This window comes from Syngnathus scovelli, chromosome 10, assembly GCF_024217435.2.
Source record: "Syngnathus scovelli strain Florida chromosome 10, RoL_Ssco_1.2, whole genome shotgun sequence".
Classification (NCBI taxonomy): Eukaryota; Metazoa; Chordata; class Actinopteri; order Syngnathiformes; family Syngnathidae; genus Syngnathus; species Syngnathus scovelli.
Window position 1 is genome coordinate 7,927,136 of NC_090856.1, and position 10,365 is coordinate 7,937,500.

Here is a 10,365-nt window from a genome sequence, read left to right on the forward strand (position 1 = left end):
GGAGGTGAGGAAACAGCCACTTTGAACCAGCCTTAAAGTTGTTTTGATGTCGTTTTTTGGGGGGGTTTTGTTTTCTTAAAATAATTATTCTCAGATCTGTTGATGTACTCGCGTTACATTGAATTTTGAGAAGCAGAAACCTGAGTGCAGTTGGATCAGCGAGGCATTTATGGGACCGATATCACATACGTCTCCAGTGGATTTGGAATCTGAACAGGTGTCAATTTTGTTTTGGACATCTATGACGAGACACGGCAGACATACAGGTAGTCGTCCACCAGCTGGAAGACAGATGGAGAGAGAGCTGCTTATGTCATCAGTTCAGTGTGAGCAAGAGAGGGAGTAAAAGTGAACGTGCCTCGACAGACATGTTTTATGACGCTGGTAGGCCAGCAGACGTGTGGCAGGTGTACGTGTAATTTTAGACCTTGTGGAGCGTCTCGTTGGAAAGGCAACTGAAAGTGTCTTCTGCCAAAGCTGCTAAAAGAAAGATCAAAATGAAACACAACTTGTTGCATACAAAAACAAAGCAACCCAATTAAAAATGTGTTTTGTTGTTGGCCAACTGCTGACGAACCAAAACTAAACGTTCATTATGGAGACATCTGTGTCGAGTTGCCAAGCAGTCTGTAATTTCTCTATGTATTATATGGTCCACGATGGATGGATGGATGGATGGATGGATGGATGGATGGATGGATGGATGGATGGATGGATGGATGGATGGATGGATGGATGGATGGATGGATGGATGGATGGATGGATGGATGGATGGATGGGTGGGTGGGTGGGTGGGTGGATGGGTGGGTGGGTGGGTGGGTGGGTGGATGGATGGATGGATGGATGGATGGATGGATGGATGGATGGATGGATGGATGGATGGATGGATGGATGGATGGATGGATGGATGGATGGATGGATGGATGGATGGCGGACAGACAGATGGACCACAAACTATTTTGTTCAGGCATTTGATTTGCAAAAATGAGTGTACAATTAGGGTTCATATAATGACAGCTTTATGATGTGGTCAGAGGTTTGAATAAAATGAATTTCTTTTCACCTGGAAACAGGCAAATCATCTTATTGAGGCAAGCAGTCTTTCCACAAAGAGACCATGTCAACGTTTTTGGTGCCTCCATGTCTCTTAAGGCTGTTTCTGACAAGCGCTTTGTGTAGTTTGGCTATGTGTATTTGCTTGTGGATGTCTTTGTCTGTTGTGGAGTGTCTAGTGTTGGCATAGAAACCGTCTGCAGGAAACAGCAGTTCAGGCGGCGCTCCGCTGGCAGACGCTCTCCGCTCACTTCCTGAGTGCTGTGAGGCAGGCAGGCAGGCACACGCACAAACACATACACACACTTGCACAAGGTTGGAGCGGGGCTGGACGCTCGCCTGGAGAGCGGTCAAACGGAATGAGAGAGCCAGGGAGGAGGGAGTTCAGCAGAGAGCAGCACTTTCCCACAGTCGAGGGATTTGACACATGGCTCTCACACATTCCTCAGCCCTGCGGCCGACCAAGCAGAGGCTCTCAGGGAAAGTAGGGAGGAAGAGAGACAGGAGGAGGCGGAGGAAGGTTCCACCCTTGGCACTTGAAAACAATATGGAGATATTGTGCGACTGTTTTTGTACATCTACACATATATTCAACTTCTGTTCTTTATACAGTCAGAGAATCAGAGAAAATTGTGAGCGGACAGTTGAGGATGAGCAGTATAAAAGACCCCACAAGCTTTGCGGAAAATGTTACTTTTAATAGCAAGAGTGAGAAATTTATGCAAGACACCAAAATTATATTCAGTCGATAATTTAATATGCTGGAAAAAAACTTAAATAAAGAAAGCTTATTCATTATGCTGCCAGACTGAAATGGTATGACCACAGCACTGTGCTGGATGATTGGGTGGTGTTTTTTTTTTTTTCTGCAGATTTTATTTTGTGGTCCAGTAACATTTATTTGCTAATTATGACTTTATTTTAATTTGTATACACCTTATTGTATTAAAGTATTAAAACGAAACTCATGTTCACTGCCTGACGCACACGCACACACACACATACATACACACACACACACACACAGGCACAGGCACACAGTTGACTAAAGTGTACAAAAAATGTAACTGAACAAATCGTATTACTGGCCTCGAGCCGACCGACTCTTGTACCTCCAACATTTTTTAGGAAATCTTATAAAGGTCATTGATATTGCATCATCAAAGCTCTCCGTAATTTGTATAAATAACATCCAAACTAGTGGACTGACCAATAGTATAATTTTTGTTTAAATAGGAAATTTACCATATTGTGATTTATGAGATTTCGGCCTGACATCAGCGACCATACTGCTATTTATGTGAGCCATCTATGTAACATTATATCGATCTTTTCGATGACCCCATTTCAGTTGGTGCATTGTCCATCCCATTAGATAACCTTTTTACACAAATGCAAGCTAATAAATCGGCCAAATGAGTGAAGGTTTTCTCCTAACATTCAACACTGTGCTCTCTACTTGAAAACAAGGCATTTTCCCAGTCTAGCATGGTGATGAAAAGCAGAGATAAAACAGTCACACGACGCAATCCGTTTCTCCTGTGTGTGTCATTCGACGTAATCAAGCTCATTATGTAAGCGAAGAACCATGATTTTATTATTAAAGAAGAGGTCAGGCCACTATAATCTCTGTGAAATGTATAATAATCCAGAACAGAGAGAAATCAGGAATGTGGTCTTGTGGTTCTGAATGTCACTGTCTCGCTCTTTGTTGTGTGACCTGTAGGTCTGTCTTGTCGCTGTTCACCCTCAGTGTTTCCTTAAATAAATGTTCTGCTTGGCAGCATTTTAAAAGGAAGCCAAGGTCAAGCCCTCCTTGACAGTTAGCACGCAGCGTGCCCTCAGACCACCCGTACGCACTTATGACTGAGCGTGTGTATGTTGGTTCATGTGTGAGCAACCACACTAAAGACCTGACAAGACGGGGGGACGGCTTAACGAATCGAGTTAAAAGTCATCAGACCCAGTCTTTCTTTCTTTTTCTTATTACTTGAGCACTGGAAGTTACTAAATTGCCAATTAAAATGTCCCTTCGCCTTCTTCCCAACAGTTCTTCCCATTTATAAGTATGGAATTTTAAACGTTTCACGTGTGTGTTCATTTACAAGGTATCCAGAGAGGTAAAAGTGGTCAGTGTTAAAAAACAATAACAACAAAGCTTTGCAGGAGGCAATCGATAGTTGACGAGAACTGTGCTGTTATTCTTCCCTGCATGCCTGTGACACCTTGACACCGCATCTTCCTGCTAATTAAGAGTCAGCAGTCACTTCCTTGTCAGCACATCCTCATGTGTGTGTATCCGTATGTGTGTGTGTGTGTATGATGGCCCAAGAGGTCAGCTGGACTGATGAGCCAGGTCAGTAGAAATAGGAAGGGATGGGTGGGAATGTACATGATGTTTGTGCGTGATGCCATGGTGGTCATAGGTGCGGTTCATCGACCTCGTGCCTCTTATCTTCTGCCAGTTGTTTTTCTTTCAATGGAGACATGAGGAAGACAGCTGCTCAAGAGTTTAGTGGCATAGAGGCAAGTTGTTGAATGAAATTATATTTTTGGAAACAGTTGAAAATATGTGCATGGTTATTTGACATTAAGGTACTATTGTCCAATTTTTTTTTTTACAAAGTGACAATTGGATGTTCTTTAAGGCAGAGAAAATGATGTTTAGTTTTGAGATGACTTGGCAGTAAAAAAAAAATATATATATATTTCCATTTTTTTCATAAGCACATACATGGCTGTATAATACCACACAGGCACACGTGCACACACAAGTCCGAGTTTGGGGACGTGCATGAACGGGTACTTTGATGTTTCCTCAACACGTTTTGTTCAGCATGGCAGACACAGAGTTGCACGAAAGCGTTGGGTGAGCCTGTGTGTGAAGGCGGCGGATTAGAGGCTTTCTAACGAAGGCTTTTTTGATGTGAGGGCCCCAATTACCGTACGGTGCCCTCGAGAAAGAGGGGGGCACAATAAGTAGAGGGGTTTCCCGTTTGAGATATTCAGAGTCCATCTAGTGCAACAGCTGAGATGGCCTTGACTCTACATTACTTTATTCCTAATTGAGTAGACTATCGCCTTCCTTCCATGTCTGTGAAGACCTGGAAGGTTTTTTGAAATTTGCAACTCACAAGATAGTGGTTATGTTGTTCAAAAGAGGTACGTAAATATTGGAATGCAGTAATAAATATGTTCCAGGATTCTAGGCATGTTGTTCATTTACTGGTCTGAGTTGAGCAATGTTTTATCAGACTTTGCTCTCTTTTTCCAGGTAACATTGCATTTGAGCCTGGGGTACTTCCATTGAAATGACTCAGGTGCATAATTTTTTTATGCTGTTGATGTCAATCAAAATATACCTTTGAGCACAGTCCGCAAGTTATATTTTGATCGCATGGGAATAAAAGAGATAAAGGGGCCTGTATCTCAATGGAAGTAAATATTTGTGGGTAGGAAAGAGGTTGGATGTCTTAGTAGAGTAAATCCTTAAGGATTTTTATCATGGAACCTTAAAATTTGAACACCTCAAACCGACCAAAGCGTGCAGAGAAAATATCGACTTTGCATAAAATCATCACGCATGATGTCTTGCAACAATTCACTAAACTTGAAGGAATTTAACATTCCTCTCTTGTCTTACATACATTTTATTCAGCTTGAAAGTGATTTTGAACTGGGAAAGGTGGGATAAAGTTGTATGTGTAAGTTCAATTGTAATTGACAAATCCATTTGACTCTGTTTTAAATGACACCAACATTATTGTGGGTAACTCTGGAATTTGCAGTCATGCTAAAACAGAACTTTCATACACATTAATCATTTCATCAGTATACAATTCCAACAAGCCTCCACAAGTTGCCACACTTTATTAGCAATATCAGTGTTTTTTCCTCCCGTCTACAAAAAAAGCTTACAAGTATTAATAATGTAGCCTATTACAGTTCATTGTCAGTTTGAGTGGGTGGTCCAGATGGCTGACAGGAGCATTCTGTAGGATGGATGATGTCATAAACAAAGACAAGACAGGAAGTGATGACATGCACCCTAATGCACGGCTGTCCACGGTCAGCGGGGGTGACGCTGGTCACAGAGGGCGTGTTTGTGTCTGATTGTTTATGTGTATGGGGTTATAAGTGTGTGTGTGTGTGTGTGTGTGGGGGGGGGGGGGGGGGGGGGTTTACTGCGTGCCAGTGGGGTCCTGTTTGCATCTGTGGAGAGGCCCAGAGAGGCAAGATCTTATCTGGCGCGTGCCTGTGCCGCTCTTTCCCACACTCTGCATGCTTCACTGCCAGGCGGGGGGCCGAGGGAGGGAGGGAGACTTATGATTATGGGTCCTGTCCTGTCAACTTTACGCTGTTTTGACTGCCATGACATAATGTGCTTCAATACAGTGACCCCCTACCTCCACGCTCACACACACTCTTGCTTTCAGCTTCTCCCCCCCCACCCCCTTTCTTCAAAGGTTCCGCACAGCAACAAGGGCCCCCTTTTCTGTGAATGTGGCATATTTGGCTTTTCATCAGTCCCCCCCCCTTTTTTTCTTTTGCTTAAAAGCTAACCGAAGTCTCCCTTTTCGACTGTTTTTCACTTTGATTGTGCCCCCCCTCCTCCTCATCCCCACCCAATTCCCTAAATCCCCTGCTACTACCATCTTAGTCTGCTTTTCTTCTCATGAATTAGAAGTGTTGGAACCTTGAAGCACATATTGCATAGATTAAATGATGGCATTGCCCTTGTCTGAGTGTCTATCACAATCTTACTGCCTGTATGTTAATACTGGTGCCTTTCCAGAACTAGATTCTTGTGGCAAGTTTAGCTTGAGTTTTTAATTTTTTTTTGTTTCAGCAACTCTAGCCTGATATGTTCGGTGCAATTTGTTTCAAATTTCAAAATGTACATTCTCTTCAAAATAAGATGTGCCATTTTTATGTACCCCCCCCCTCCCCCACTCCCCTCCGCCTTGACTTCAATATGGTATATTCAGTACATTTGTCAGTGGGAGATCCAAAGTCAAACGAGTCCAACAATTAGGAATGAACCTTATTTTAACAGGGACATCTTCACCATCTCTATCCACTGTGCACAAACTTAGTATGCAGTGTGCATGCGTGCAGTTGATGGTCTGGTTGCCTAATAAGGTTTTTGGGTAAGCTACAGGACTTACAGTGTGGATAAAAAGTCAAACTCAAAGTTAAGTGCTAGGTTTTGTGCTGAAAAAAAATCTATCTTTTCTAACTTTTTCCAGCGTTCATGTGAGGTATTACCTGGGCAACTCATTTTAGGGAAACAAATAATTTTGTCACAAAATCCTAGTGGACAGGCGTGTGTTTACGTTTTATACCCGCTGTTGCTGATTTTAAAAAAGATCAAACGTCAGGTTTTAGGGAGTTTTACAGAGTAAAATCTTGCAATCTGGTGTGTGTTCATATGTATTTTGAAGCCGCCCCCACAACAGGAAACAAATCGATGTGTCCTCTACGAGCAGGCTCCCAGCCCCAGCTACTACTGTCTGAGAATGAGAGGCGGGAGGATGCGAGTGCAGTCAGGAGCGTGCATAGAAGAATGGAAGGAATGAGCATGTTGCAAAGGGAGTGGTGAGTTAGAGGGGCTGATAGGAGACAGAATAAGCCCAGGCTAGCTGATTCACTCTCTCTGCACCTTTCCTCCCTTCCTCAGAGACGGATAGATGCTCTCTCTCCTTCCCCTGACTGCACACAAAACACACCCATGAACACACTCCTCTCCGCTTTCTGCCAAAGCCTCTTGTGGCCCCGCTCATCTGCGTGGGGGGCCCCGCAGGCAGTCTGGGCCCTTACGTGCCCTCGCTTTACACACACGCACACACACATTTCCACACAGGAGCTGATGTGCAAGACACGCTCTGATCCTGCATGCTGATGATGAAAGACAGGCAGCCAGGGCTCCCATGCCAGAGGGTAACACCTCCGAGAAGCCCGTTCATTCATAATCCCTCTCCTCCATCTTCATCACAATTTGAATGTCATCACTATTTTTTGGGTTCCTGCATGATAGTTCCCCCTTTCAATTATTTAGGTGAGGTCACCAATCAGTACTGATAATTTTAGCACTTTGCACGGAGACAAGTAGGAAGTTGTTCGGCATTGCTGCGTGTGCTGCAGAACTTCGTGTTTTTACCTGCATAGCCCCCAGCCTCACACCTGGCTTGGCAGAAGTTCTGGTCCCACCCTTTCTCGACTGGTTCCTCCATTCAACACCCCCGCCTCCTTGTCCGCCTCCTTACACTCATTAACAGGAAGGCTGGTGCGAGACCCTTTTCGGGCTTTGCACATGAACAGTACTCGCCGTGTCTCACCTGTGTGTCTGGTGCAACTGGTGAAGGCATGAATTAGTCTCTGCAAGGGAGCAAGAAACCCAATTGCACACATACGCTTCCTCAGCAAGCCTTGAACATCTGGCCCAAGATCACATAGTGTCTGTCTCAGTCACTCAGGCCAGCCTGCCGAGAGCTTCCTCTTAATCTCCTCTCTAGCGTGAATTATAAACTGGCGCTTTGTGTGCCAGTTGTGGCTTCCACAGGACAATTAACATTACTCAGAAAAATATTTAATGGAAAAGAAGGGGGTGGATCAGTCATCTCTGGTTTGATCACCACTGAATTTGAGCATGCACGAACGAAGTGAAAGGGAGAGAACAAGTTGAAGGGGCTTGTGTGGAAAATATCCATGCTTACAACATGGCTGGGCCCGGCCTTGCCCTTTGCCTCCTACGTTGCTTTGAGATGTCTCCACTTCAGCATCCCATTGAGCCCAAGGCAAATCCTTTCAAGTTGCTACCGATGTGCTTGCAACAAGGGGCTTTATTCCTAGATAAATAGAGCAGTGAAGTGGCTCATTTGACAGATGTTGTTATCCCAACATCATCTGATAGGCTATTGTTTAATCCTGTTAAGTCACCTTGCTTCAGGACACGGGAGCAACTTCCTCGGTGACGCCCTTTCGTTGAACCCTCAACCCCTCGGTGCAGTTTGAGGAGTTCCATATGTTCCTGCGTACACATTTTATCTGTAATAATGGCGCTACCATAAACCTTTGCACTGCGGTTGTGTTATAGGGAGTGTCGGCTACCTGTGTGCAGCTATATCTATACATGAGATTTTGAAATTGCGTTTTTAATATCTTTAATTTTTCAATGGAGCAGCAAGAGAGTTAAAAACCATTTTCCACCCACAATCCATGTTACATGTGCCACAGGCTGAATAACAGAATACTAATAAGTAGAGGGCTAAGTAGAGCAAGGATGTGTAGCGCCTCCGTCTATAGGAATCACTTAGAATTCTAAACATGTCCTTGGCAAACTGCTTACAAAACTGCTTTTGTTTGTCCTAATGTAAGTCTAATGAACAAACAGTGGTCATTCTTGTGTAACGTTTCGTGCTGTAGATATTTAAGAGAAAAACAATGGTAAAATGAAACAGGCAGCTAATGGTACAGTTGTTAACTAAATTTATTGATCAGGAAATAATAATGTCTTAAAAAAATTAATCTTGACACAATTATTTAACTTTACTTCACGTCACTTTGCATGTATTTAAATTTGCTCTTATCCAATATGAATTAAATTGAAGGAGTTGTACGCTGAAACACGCACAGGCTTGATGGACGAAAGCGAAACTGCTGAAATTGCACGAGGCTGAGACATTACGCAAACGGACCGCCCAGTCTTCTGGCAGTGAATGTTCACGCTTCTCCTGGATGAAAGGTGACGCTCTCTGATGGCGAACAATGGAGTCTGGGATGGGTGTGGCTGTGCAATGAGACAGGGACTTAAATTGAGTATGGTTTGTTGGGGGTGTAGCAAAGTGAAACCTGCCATGCCCAGGTGATGAGGTCATACCGGTGTGTGAGTATATGTGCGAATTTGAGAAGGGATTCAATTCCCACTCCCTCGTTGTTCCATCAGTGTAGTTATGTCATGGGAAAGGATTACAAAAGCAGCCCCGGTTGTGTGCAGACGTTCTCGATTTCCTTGTCAAAACCTAAGGTGCGCATTAAAGCCTGCATTTTGAAATGTGGTCTCAAAATAAAGCATGTCTGAAAGCAGAGTGCTGTGATATTACCACAGTCAAAAAATATTCTCCCACTTGTACAAGATGTAAATCATGACTATCCTTTGATGTTCTTCCCATCCATTCCTCTCGGCCTCCCGCTCGTCTTCATTACTTATCGTCACTCGTAACCGTAAACATTGGGAGCTGAACCCCGCTGCTGTCCCGCACCAAAATGGGGCCCCTCGTCGCGGCGCGTTGAAAGCAGATCGACTTGGGGAAGCCGGGAGCATGAAAGGAGGGCGCTAACTGCTGGGGGATAAATGCATTCCTCCTACTGCTGCTGCCACCCCTGCTGGCTGGTGGCAGTGCAGGGGAGCTCGCAGCGAGGAGCTTTGTTGCCGCAAAGCGGGTGGCTGAGTATTCCTGAGCTCGCTCAGATCTCACAGGCAGTGAGCAGCACTTGACCTTTGCGGCGCTAAAGGAATATGACAGCCGTGAAAGCGACTGAGAGAATAGCGAGAGGGCAAACGAAGGGGTGTGAGAGACTAAAGACAAAAGCCAGGCAAAATGCAGGCTGCCACCAAAACAGTTAGTTTGCAATCAGTCAGTCAGTCACCCCCCACCCCACCCCCCCATGTCAGGACAGTTTGATTTCCACTTTTCAAATAAGGCGTCTATTTTTGGCCTGATAACAGGGCAGGCTAAATTGAAATTGGCAGCTCGACATTCTACAAATAATAGTCATCTTTGCTGGAGATCAAGTGAACAGCCCCTTCTTTCACTTTGCTTGAGCCCCCACCCTATTGCTCCTGTCGAAGATGAGAAAGAAGGAAATGAGCGAGCGAAGCAGAGAGAAAAAGGGCTAATCTTTGTGACAATTGAAGGAGGCTGAGAAGGCAAAAAAGGTCCAAAATTTAAGGAGGGGTGGGGAGGGGGGTCTGTGCAGGCGGACTAATACAACAAGGAAAAAAATAGTAATGTCCCAGTGATCAGGAGGAGGCCTTGAGGGGTGGTGGAATGGGGGTGTACCAGAGAGGTGAGGCTAGAAAGACAAAAGGAGGGAAGGAGGGAATTTCTTTAATGTTTCTGGCAGCCGACCAGCTGAGGTCTCAAGGTTATCCTGGCTTTGCAAACTCCCACGGGAAAGGTGGAGTGCTGAGGGCCACAATCGGGGGGTGGAGTGGGGGCGCACTTGATGAGGGCTGGAGGTGAAAGAGAGGAGGGAGAGATCTCCAGGAAAGAGGCTAATGCTCAGAGGGAGGGTAATCCTCAGGCCCTC